The sequence below is a fragment of the Dunckerocampus dactyliophorus genome, chromosome 8, assembly GCF_027744805.1.
Source record: "Dunckerocampus dactyliophorus isolate RoL2022-P2 chromosome 8, RoL_Ddac_1.1, whole genome shotgun sequence".
NCBI lineage: Eukaryota > Metazoa > Chordata > Actinopteri > Syngnathiformes > Syngnathidae > Dunckerocampus > Dunckerocampus dactyliophorus.
Window position 1 is genome coordinate 6,596,490 of NC_072826.1, and position 13,295 is coordinate 6,609,784.

Below are 13,295 nucleotides of genomic sequence, written 5' to 3' on the forward strand. Positions count from 1 at the left end.
GGATAAGTAGACACCAACAATAACAGCGATAGATAACATAAAAAGCATTCTCTGCCTGCCTGTCTTTAAACAACGTAATTGACGGTTAATCCATAAATTCAAAATAATTCACTGCGTAGCGGGAATGTTTGTTTTTAAATAGTCGGCCAAAGGAAGGAATTTTTTTTCTTTGCCTCTGAGTAGCATCGTAACGACAAAAACCAAAGCAGATGTCATTTACTGTAAAGATACATTATGTGACCAACAACAAAGAGCTGTGGAACATTCTTATTCGTTCGACCCCATGTTTATGTAAGTGACCGTGATTGGCATGTAGCATTCTCTTCTTCTACCCACATAATGTAGTAAAAAAAAAAAGTTGAAATGACCACAATCGCCCCCTAGCGTATCGGCGGCACACAGCATTTGGCATCCATCGAAATAGATAAAAGTGCACGTAAACAGGGACTGTGAAAATGGAGAAACCAAACAATGTAGGGAATGTGACTGATTCGGTGCATGTAAAACCACTGACTGTGGCTTCACTGGAACATGGCGAAACGGCAGCGTTCAACATGGATGGGGTGGGAAATAAGGCGGGGGGAGGGGGGTTAAGATGATAAGAACGGGAAAGACTGATAGAGGGAGAGAAAACCATGTAGAGGAAAAAAATGATTAAAAACAGAAATCACCCATTGGAGACTGATAAACCAACCCATCGTTAATTGGAAGCGTCCTACTCGTGGGGATATACTGTAGTTGGATTAGGTCTTCTATCTGCAGTCTCTTCTTGGCTTCTCACACTTGTCTCTCCTTGTCTGTTGACTTCTACATATGAAATTATCAACATTATAAATTGTAGAAACTATATTTTTTGCTATATATCGTGTGCCAACCACCACAACTTTTATGTGTTCTGTGTTTGCAACCATTCGTCTAAAACAAACTTGTTGGAAGAAAGCAGCTTTTGTCAAATCCAAATATAAAAGGAGTTAAGTCACAGATGAAGAGATATAGAGCGGTGAGGAAGTTTTGAGTGATCTTAGCTTTTCGGGCATATAAGAAATGAGAGATGGGTGGTGGTCATAAACAAAGGGCTGACAGCCTACCCATCACCCGGGCAGGTCTGGCTTGTGCTGCCCAGATAAAGCAGGGCTTCTGCCGCCTGTATCAATACCATCCATCATCCATCTTTGTCTGCTGTCCCACGTTCTTATTCACCCACAGATCAGCGCTTTTCTGCTACACCTGCCCCTCAGCCAGCTGTGTGTAATTGCTTACAATCATGTTTTTTCACAAGATTTAAATTTTCAGGTTTCTGGTGTATTTTGTTGCTTCTTCTTCTAAATTGGAAACTGAGGTCACTCAACATTGGTAAAAATGCTAGACAGTAATCCCTCGTTTATAGCAGTTAATTGGTTGGATAAGTGAATTTCCACAAAGTGCGATTTATTATTTATAAATCAAATATTTTTGTAGTTAGAGCATAGAAACCCTTTTTATGACCTTCAAAATATGTTTTTTAACATTATTAGAGTCCTCTAGACCTAAAATAACACACTATAGGCACTCGTATTACCCAATATAGGAGACATAATCAAAGATTGTGTGTGTAGCATGTGGAGGACAGGAAGTGACATTGTGGGTTCAAAGTTGAATTTTAGCTAGTGGAGTATGGCCACAGCAGTAGCCTCTCTGATTTTTTTGATTATTGTGTTATTATTATTATTGTGCCTGTGGTGAAATCATTCAAACCTGCAATAAAAGCCTTTTTTTTTTTTTTTTTTTTTTTTTGCGATCAAGTCTGATGGTTGTGTGCGTCATTACAGGAACATCACTGACACCTAGTGACCAGTGTAGAATATTACATAGCTTAAAGTTTTAGAATGCATCTTCTGAATGCCTTATATTTGTATTTTAGTTTTAGTTCATTTAGCCATTTTGTTGCTTGAAAATGTTTAAGAAAAAAAATAGAAACATTTTCTTAAATATGCTTTAAAAAATGTTTTTTTTTATTTTTTTTTTTTTTTACAAATAATAGGCCGTATTCAACCACGAAACAGTGTGATTTAACAATGAATATATCTTTGAAAAACCATGATAGAGTGAAGCTGTGATCAGTGATGCGACGGACGACTATGTCTCTATAACACTATAGCTCTGATGAAGTGAAAGGCGTTTCGCCAGCTTGTTGATGTTGCATGACCTGCAAGCATTAATCATTGTGATGTCCAGTGTCCTTTGTGCTTGTTATCTGTTTTGTTTTGATGAGGGACTTGAAGGGAACTGTGTTTTTTTGATATTGCTTGATCTGTTAAGCATGTTACAAAGCAGAGTATAGTTGCACTTTTCAGAACTACCTGACAAAACACTTAAATGTGATTTTTTTTTTTTTTTTTTTTTTTTTTTTTAAATAAAAAATTATCCCGCACAGTGACCCGTCAGGCCACTATTGTTCCCTCATCAAGCTGAGTTTTGTGTAAGCTTGTCTGTCTTCTTTTTGTAGCTAATGAGGAATGGATATTATGCAAATGGAACTTGGAAGACAAAATGTTGACATCTCCCATCCCTGCTGCCCCTAAATGCACACACAAACGCCACACAGACTGCTTTGTTTTGGCCCAATTTGGGGGTCTGTCTCTTGGCTGTCTCTCAAACATACTTTAACAATTGCAGTCATATTGCCTTTCATCTATGTGGCTTTGCCCATTTAAGACCAACTGGACAGGTGCTGAAAATAGAGAATGCTGTCATCCATTGTAACAATTAACATTGTGTTATCTACCATGGAAAGAAACAGGGGGACTAAAACCCGTCTTATTTTTAAAATATGCTTTGATGAGCTGCCTTTTGGCAATGCCACCCCTCCACCAGCACTCGCATTAAATACAAGGATGATTGGTGGGGGGCGTGGTATATTTTTATTTAAGCAAAGCAGAATGAACATAAGGCATTTTTGCCTTCAAAGAGTCAATTTAGTTGAGTTTTTTCAAAAACTTTTCTAGATGTAGTGTTTTTAATTTCTTCTACACTTCTTCAGTTCCACCAATCAGGGGAATTAAGAGATAGCATGGAATATATAGGCTGACTAGAGCAGGACAGCAAGGGAAATGGCTCAAAAAGAGTATGAATTAAAATGAATAAAGCCAAGAAATGGGAAAAAGGGCTATCATTTGGGCAGTATAATGAATAAAGTGCAGATATCGGGTTCTTTCTTTGCCGGTGGGGGGTTGGGGCAGAAGCGTCATGCTCTTGCACTAAAAGTACAAGTGAGAGTGTACAAAGCCAGAAAACATGATAATTGTCCATTAGTCTGTTACATATCTCTGCTTCATGTTGTAGCTTTGGGAAGTAAAGTTTCTGAGCTGTGGGAGCCCACCACATTACCCAAGTGCATCCTTATATAACCCTGGCCTGCTCAAATTAAACTTAGAATTAAGGCAAAAAAAAGGCAAGCATTGGCATGGTATGGTTAATTAGTTTCAAACATGCCTAACAGTTTATTTAATCTTACCCCTTCTCCATATCAGTTACTGATAATTTACAAGTTGACACTTAACAGTATTTCATTCGCATACTTTTTGCTGTTGAAGTTTTTACAAAATGACACTATATAGCTTGTGCAATGTGAAAGAAAAGGAAGAAAAAAAAGTCTAAAAATAAAAGGACTCAATTGTTTATAATAAATACGAATTAAATAACTGAATAAATGGAGATGTTAAATAACGCCGAGTAAAGCAAAGACATGGAGGGTAAATATGTAAATACTTTTTAGGGCCTCAACACACCCTGCCTGCCTCCCTTTTATATCTCACATGGAAAAATGGCAATTTTTGCAGTAAGACAGTGATTTGAAATTTGGGGGGGGGGGAGTCAAGTGGTAGACCCAAACAACATTTTCCCCTGCATAAAGCCCGAGGATCAATCAGGCTGTCCATGAAGGACACAGACTGATCCTCGACCAAAATTCAGGTCCTTACTGACGCTGACTGCACCCCATCCCTGACGCAGAATCTGCTGGAGACGGGCTTAGCGATAGATATTGTGCAGTGGCATCAGTTGGCAGCTGACTACGTGGCGTGTTGTCTTGTTGGAAGAGCCTGCTATCACCTCACAGCGTGGGTCCCTACGTCAAGAGACATGCCCTCTGTTTTACTGCGTCCCACGACGGGGCAGCAATGGTACTTTGCAAGAGGCGCTCACATGTTGTGTTTTTTTTCTTTTGCGTCACTCATTCCAAAGCAGGACCAGCTTCTGTTTGCTCAGTACAAAGAGAAGAATAGACACCAGAAATAACGTAAAGTAAGCTCACTCGCACTCAAAGCATTAGGCTTCAGCATCATCATAAACATTATTTGTTGTCAAAGCTAAGGCAAGTTGTGTTTTTGTCTTTCACGGTGGTTAACTGCAATTGACACTTGTATAAGAATGTTGCACAAATTACATTCACAGTACAGTAGCGGGTACACTCAGTTATGTCTTAATATAAACGGTTAACTTATTTTTAGACTTGTATGGCAGTTATGATTGTTTCTGCAGTGTTGGCAGAACAATTACAGAAAAATATACTGTATATTCTCACATTTTGACAACGGGAAAGTTTTAAAGTTGGTACATCAATGAATTTTGGATTGACATTTTGAGTTTTGTGCACATGAGCCTGCAGTTGTGTCCTTTCAAACATTTACTTACAAGAACAACTTACACGTTTTTGTTATGGAAGAACATTTCAACATGTGTCTGGATTCAAAACGCAAGTCTGCATAACCAGAACACGCACATAATAGATTTTTATCTTCCCAACTAAATGAGTAGAACCATGTACAGCCAGACTAATACAATGATCTGTGAGGAAGCAGATATATGCAGTGGTGTGAAAAAGCGTTGCCCCCCTCCTGATTTATTTTTTGCATGTTTGTCAAACTTAAATGTTTCAGATCATTGAACAAATGTAAATATTAGTCAATGACAACATAACTGAACACTAAATGCAGTTGTTAAATGAAACCTTTTATTATTAAGAGAGAAAAAAAATCCATACCTGCATGGCCCTGTGTGAAAAAGGTTTTGGAAGGTGTGTGTCCCATTACATCTGGTGTAAAAGTAACGTCGCATTTCAGAAAAAGAATTATACCAACAGTAAATTGTGGTGCTGCTTCAAGACCTGGGAGACTTGCTGTGATAAATGGAACCATGAATTCTGCTGTATACCAAAAAATTGTGAAGGAGAATGACCGACCATTGGTTCGTGACCTCAAGCTGAAACAAACTTGGGTTCTTCAGCAGGACAATGATCCAAAACACACGAGCAAGTCCACCTCTGAATGAATGGCTGAAGAAAAACAAAATGAAGACTTTGGAGTGGCCTAGTCAAAGTCCTGACCTGAATCCTAATTAGATTCTATGGCATGACCTTAAAAAGGCGCTTCATGCTGGAAAACCCTCCAATGTGGCTGAATTACAACAATTCTGAAAAGATGAGTGGGCCAAAATTCCTCCAGAGCGCTGTAAGAGACTCATTGCAAGTTATGGCAAATGCTTGATTGCAGGTGGGTGAACCAACCAGTGAAGTTTTTTCCCCACCCAAAGCCATGTAGGTTTGGATTTTTTTTCTCCCTTAATAATAAAAACTTTGCAAAAAAAACAAAGAAATCAGGAAGGGGACAAACACTTTTTCACACCACTACATATTCCACAAATACATGATCTTTATCACCCCATACTATTAATGACAACTATAGACAATGATGTGTGATGTCAGCACAGTCTCCTGCGGCGTCCTGAATTGTTTGAAAAGGCAAATGACATACCCCCCACCCCATGCCCGTGAAAAAACATGATACCATTTTGGCAGGTTTTTTTCATCTCTGGCTTCACTATCTACATTCTCCTAATTAATTTGCCTTGTGGACATGTTCTTCTTATGGTAATTTATGCTGTTTAAAATGTTTGGGTGAAGTTGATAAGATCTCTTTCAAGAAAAGTGCTGCATTGTAGAAGTGAATGAAGTCACTTTTAGGTTGTATTCACACCGGGATCATTTGGGGTACTCTGTTCGATTGGGCGGGGAACGTTGAGACATGTCAATGTCAGAATGTCATTCCAACGGTTCGTTTGGTTCGCATTGATACTGCACTAGTCCTGTGGACCAAACTGCCAGGCCAAGATCACACAGTTGACATACTGAACATGTTACTCTGTGGAGCATGTCATCACTTGTGTGCCGATATCATTATCGGCAGAAAAATCTATACTGATATGAGCCGATATCTCACATTTATGCCAGTGTTATTACTATTATCATCGGACATCTCTAAACACCGCACTTGGAAAATGATTATATAATGAATAATTTGTCAAATTTGTGAATACATTTATTGAATAGCAAGACTTGTGTTTGTATTATTTTATAGATTATAATAATACAGAATAATAGGCCAAAATCTCCATTTTACGGTATTTATCTTTGGATTATGTTGGCCAGCCTGAGTTTAATTGCATAACCTCACACTTTACTGGGATGTTCTCAATGATTTGAGAACTGATTGCTATCATCTGTTCTCAGTGATCTCATAGCCTAATTTCTTGGCTTTAATGATGATGGTCCCCAGTCATGCATGGTCAGAAAGAAAGAGAGAGTGCCGCATTGAAGACCCCTGTATTCCCTCTCATCTCCATTAACCCCCATGACTCAGCTGTTGACACGAACCCAACCCGGTCTAATGCTCACACATCAAACAGCGGTCATCAACACATTCTTGTCTGTGTGTTTGGATGGATATGATCCACTGTGACGTAAGCAGACCGTTATGAGGCGTGTGTGTGTTGAGCACGGAGAGAAAAGGGTTTGATGATTAGTGCTGAAGAATGTGATGTGTTGGAGGTCATGTGAAACACCGCTGGCACTCCGAATAACCCACAGAAAAGCTACCACGGCATGACCCGGAAGTTGTCAGGTCACGTGTGAGGCCAAAAGGCCCGTCTTTGTTGACAGCGCCCTTTCCAAGCTATACACAACTTGCACTCCTCAACCTCCTGGGAAATGTGCTCCCTGGCTGCTTAGCTCCCTCTATACAGGAAGAGACACTTGGTGTGACTGGCGAAAGTATAGAGAGCCTTTGTTGGCAGACCTCATTCTCTTACTAATAGGTGTGAGCTAAGACCAAAACTTCACACAGGAAGTGCTGTAGCTGACTAATTGACGCTAACATCATGTATTTTACTAATCAAACTCCATCATGCAATTTGTAGCTGTGGCCCGTCTGGCAGGGGTATCCCTGGCTTAAACCACAAGAACCACTAATCAGTGTTAGAGCGTCTAAGAATAGAGAGAGGTGGAAAAGGGGAGATGATGGGTGGAGGGAAGCTCGAGGGAAAAGTCGCAAAAGTTCAAGTTGCATGTTAAACAAACAGCTAAGCCATTTGATTGGCTGGGGCCTGAGGTTTGCACAAGTTAAGTAAATTAGTGTAAATTTGCAGGAGTAACCCAATTTTTAGAGAAAACAAATGGCAGTCTTTTAAATGAGCACAATAGTGGTCAACTCGGTCGCCAGAATGTCGAAATGAGCCGAGACTGAGGGAAAACCTGAAGGCTATTGCTATTTTGCTTATCATCAGTTTTGTACAAGTCAAAAGGTGATTATTGGGAGAGTGCAATACTCCAGATATGTCTAAAAATGTGTATAATCAAAAATGATTAGTAGCAGTTATAGCATAGCCACATGATTTCAGCAAATACTAGTAAATTGCTATCTTGCTGTTTTGTGTTAGTCAACCATTGCTGCAGTGAATATTATATATTTCAAGTCTAGGTCAGTCATTTTTCTAACGTTCTATAAGTGAATGTTATACAGTGGCGCCTCGGTGAGCGTACCCTGTTTGGTTAACATAAAAAAATTTGCTCCAAAAATTTTGAGTACAATATGGCGCGCGCCTTGTCATGTTATTAATACACTGCGTGAGTCCAACTGTGTTTTTATCAAAACACCATTTTAGCAGCTTGTTACTACATGGAAACAGAAGCCAAAAGTCAGCTCCGCTGGCCGTCCATGATGTCATCAGCGGTTGGCTCTGTTGTTCTTTGCTAACTCACACAATTACGCCACATGTCTCAAAAATGTTAATCCAAAACTCGTTTTTATAGTTTTACAATTATAGTTTTGCATGCAAAGCACAATTCTAAATGTACTGTATGTAAATGACGAATGAAACACATAAATGGACATTTAAGGTTACTTTTACCTTCATTGAGGACTTGATTGTTGACAAAGACATTTAATGTGGCGGCAAAATCAACACAGACACCACCTTTGTGTTTTTCCATGAATTATTTATTGAATTCAGTAGTGTTTGTTACTATAAAACTTACTGTAAAACAAAAAAAAAAAAAACGGGTTTTGTTTTAACACTTTTGGTTTCCTCTAACTGATTAAATGGATTTACATTATTTCATTTGGGGAAAAATGTATTTTAGCGTGTGCTTTGGTTATAGTCTAACCTTCTGGAACAGATTAATGACGCTAAGTAATTGCATTATCATGTAGCATCATACTGTTGATATAAAATGCAGGATATGTCGTTTTTTTGCTATTTTGAAAACAATTTTTTTCCTTTAAAATATTGATTGAAACATAAATCCTGTTATTAATGTGTATATATCATGCAATTATTGTTCTTATTCTGAGACCTAGATAGCAAAGTCCCTATAAATAAATCTTCTTCTTTCCCAGCATTTTAGCAAGGTCAGAGAAGCTCGTCAGTGTGTGCTCATTGGAGTCCAGAATGTGTGCAAGCACGCTAATGTATGTTATAGTGTTTAACATATGCAAGCCTTTATAAACAGTCTTCAGTGCAAAGAGTGGCAGAGCTCCGATCAGATAAGAGTCTCAAACAGGAGAAGGAGAATGCCTTATGAGGGAGAGAAGGGTGGAGGAGAGACACAATGAGTGAGGGGTGAAAGTAGAGGCTGTGGTTGAGAAATGAGCACAACAAAGTGTGGCCAACAAAATGTCTCTTTTGGACATTTTGAAACAGCTTAACAAATATCAACATATTTGTCTGGAGGAGCCTTTTATTCAGCCTCTCGACTTTTAGCATGACATTTCCGTGACCAGTTGATGTCAACCATAGGTTAATTTCAGAAGGTACAGAGCATTCATTTTAGGAGGAAATAAGCTCCATAAAGTGCTGGGCCAGCAGCTATTATGCTCAGTGTAATTGTACAAGTGAGTACACTTGACTGGAACTGGAACACTGCTTTTTCCGTGCATGAGATATGAGCTTTTCTCTACAGCCGAGAATTTGGGTTTTATATTGTAGCTGCTTTACACTTTTATTTGTGGATCTGATGGTAAGGCACGTCAAGGCATTGGTCACTTTATCTCTTCTAATGTTATCTCCTGCTGCCCTCTATTTCCACTACCAACACAAAACAAGGACCTCTGCCTGATAGAGGAAAATACAACACTTGGCATTGTCGTTCGACCTGCAGTATCTATCTCACCACCTTTTGCTGTCTTTTTTTGGCACACAAATGCAGAGAAAATGTCTCCAGCGGCCTTTTGAGTTTGGTTGTGTGTTCTTGCACAAACATTATGAATTTCTGTTTTTAAAGTATTGACGAGCTCTGTAGTGTGGACTGAATGGTTAGTCTGCCCCAGATCAGCTACATCTCTCATTTTGCAACACTCTCCGCCAATTTCTGCCACTACGGGAGACAAATATGCATTGCCAAGTTCATTCTCCCCCTGCGCCATGTGCCCAGTGGCTCCCTGAAACTCAGTTCCTTTCGCCTTTGAAGTGCTGCATGCAGAATGGAGATTCTTTGCATGGTAAATTTGCCAAGTTGCCTGCAGCATATCCATTACACAAGTTTAAAGAATGCTTCAGAGACGTTTTGGAAGGGCTTTTCTTTCTTACTTCACAACCAATCTCTTCGTGTTTTGAACTTGGGTAGTCATGAGCCATGTAATCTGTAAATTGGGCTCTTTCTTCCCGAGCTCGCGCTACACCATCCAGGAGTGTTTGATGTGCAGTTATTTTGCTCATTACAAGTTAATTTTATTGTTATAGTTGGCAAATGTTTCTGGAGGTCATAATGTTACAAGTTTGACGAGAAGTGAGCGAGGGGGAGAATTAGCGAGTTGAGCGAGCATCACGGCGGGGTGGAGAGCTCATTTGAAAAGCTAACCCTGGCTATCTCCCTGCTCACTTGCAAGCCTTTTAGCAACAACCTGCTGGGTGGTTTGAATAGCTAAGGAGAAGTTGATCTGGGATTTAGTGTGGAAAAGGGAGCCAAGGCCTTTTATCTGTTGTAAAAGGTTGGGAAAATGGAGATTTGTCGTGTTTGTAAGGCGGAACCATAATCTCTTCCACAGAGAAATCGTAGCAGTATGGGAATCATACATCCCATTCATGTAGCCTTTTCTTGCCTATTCTCTCTCAATACTAAACTTGGCGACCTGGTGTGATGACATATTTGCCCACTTATATGATATGAGGGATCTTGGACAGCAAAATCTTCTTTTCCGAATGACAAGATTTTAATGGCTTTCTAATTTCATATTGCGGAGGATCAACACATTAATAATGTATGGCTCCTGAACAAAGAAATTGGGAGCGGCTAAATGTCATTTGTTGGAGCTTGGCAGTGTGACTCTGAACATCATACAACATGCCGCTAAGCATTAAATTCATGCCACTGAATCACGCTGTAATTCTATTCTTATAGCGGCTAAATCCATTGATGCAAATAAGATTGGATTTTACACTGACATTTTAGCTTTCAATTATACAGTATAGGATGTATTCAGTCCCCTGTAAGAAAACCCCAAATTAGTTGGCAAAATACTCTAAATGTGTTTTGTTTTTTTTTTTTTTTTTTTTTTTTAGCAGCGTCTTCATTTTGTTTGATCTTGTCACCATGTCAAATACATGTAATTACCGTTGAACCGCGAGGCAGCATAAGCAACACACATATTGCTTAGACCCTTATAAAGAGAACGATATTACTTTGTGTTTCTTCTTTTTAAATGGCTTTCATTTCTCTCTCCGTCTCATGACAAATGTAAACACTGCTGGACTGTGTTCTTTAATACCGTCAACTTTGTTGACAACAATAGCTGCTGGCAAAGCGCCTCCACAAACAAAAGGGAGCCAACAGGTTCAAAGGCAATGCATCACTCTGCTTTTGACTCTTCATTATTTACCCTTCTGTCTTTACCTCTCATCCCCCCAGTTTCTGTGAAGCGCATGTGTGTGTGTTTTCTTTCAGGTTCTTTGTCTGTTAAACTGCTACATGGGCTGGATACTGAGGCTTATTAGCTGTTGAGTTTAATTAAAAAAGGCCATTCATATGAAAATGGAAGTCTGATAGCGATTGCTGTCCCCAGCAGCTTTCTCCTGTTCCTTTTAATTAGACACCCACTTGATTGACATCGAGCCTAGTTGCTGGCAAGGTGGTGTGTGTCTGTGCGTGTGTGTCTGTGCGTGTGTGCGTGCGTGCGTGCGTGCTCCAATGTGTGTGTGTGTGCATGTGTAAGCAATCGAGTGTACTCATTTATGTGAAAGTGTGTGCAGACATTATTTTAAAACAAACATGTACATAAAAGTGTGGAAATACTAGCCTGAAGGCCATTTACATGTTGCAAGGATTGCAAGGAAGTTTACTTTGTCCTTATGAAGAACACTGGAAACTCTCAAGTGGAATGACTGGAGGTTGTACACTTCAGAATTCAACTAAAATTTTGGGGGGGAAAAACTGTATGATTCAGTTAAACTGTTTTAATCATCATAATCCATGACCAGTGTTCTGCCTCCGCTTTTTTGAGACACTTAGGCTATGTTAATTTATTGGTATTAATGTTTCTTCTGTTCTTATTCATTTTCTTGTGTTTTTCGTTTTAATTTTTGGGAGAATGAACAGAACAAGAATTTCATTGCATAGCAGAACCACCAGTTTTACTGTGCATATGACAATAAAACTCTTGAATCTTGAATGTTCACACTACAGGTCAATTCCGATTTCTTTGCTAATATGTGACCTGTATCTGTTTTTTTTTTTATGTCCGTGTGAACAAAACAATTCAGATGTTTTCAAATGCCACTCAGGTCTTGTTTGTATGTAGATATAAATCCGATATGTATCTGATCCACTGCAGTCTGAACAGTCTGGTCGCATATATCCGACCTGTACGTCATGGAAAAAGGTGTGGTTTATCATGCGGCACCTGGATAAATGTACTCATTGATGTAGGCAAAAGTTCTTCTTGTCATATTTTTAAAAAGTGTCAGTGAAGCGGCTCACAGCGCTGTCCTACCACTCCTGCCACCCACACGCTACTTGGAACAGATGTCGCGCTCACAGCCCAAATTCTCACCCTCTTTCTTCCTTATTTCCTATGCGGAATCATTTGGTTAAGAAAATATGGACTCCCATTGCACTAAATCCTTGAAACTGTCACAAAGTCATTAAGGAGAGCACACACTGGTAGCAATCTTTACTTCCGTAAACACACGGAAATGCGTCTGACGTCGTACTGTTGCGCTTGCACGTCACTTCAGTGATGCTTTGCCTTCACATTGACAAGTCATATTTTTTTGGTAATGTGAACAACCACATAAATAATTGGATTTTAACAGAAATGCGTCAAAAACATATGGGTTACTCTCCCGAAAGGGGTACGAGGGACTGTGCAGTTACTTCGAGGGGCGTGTTTCACAGACTACAGTGATTTGAAGCCACAGCCACATGTGAAAATATACTGCAAACCTATTGAATAAACAAGGGAAACAGTGTTGAATGCTTTCCTTGTGTCTGTTGTGTATAAAACACGATATGATGTCAATTTCGGCCCATTTGCGCATCGCCATTTACATTATGTTTTTTATGGTTCTTTCTAGCATACAATTGTGTATTGTATTTTATTTTGGAGAGCGGAAAGTGTTTCATCTCCATGACAGAGCTGTGTTTGGTCACTGCTTTATGGTCATTTTCAAGAACAAATTCTGTAGTCTTACATAAGAGTTATTCTTTACTTGAATATTACACGAAATAATAACTACGTATTTTTGAAATTATTGATTGCCTGGTAGTTTGTCAAATTCTGATGGAAGATAAGTAATCTTCAAAATAAAAGCTCCAGGCCAGTCATTCCTTTTCAGACGTTTGACAAAATAAACATTATTTAAATTGCGTGACTCATGCGTATTTCCCTTCTGTTATTGACTAATCGGAGGCGTAACCCTTATGACGTGATGACACTGCTCCCCAGGACAGGGTAAAATGGATCTGGCGTAGAGCCTGTTGACCGCCAACA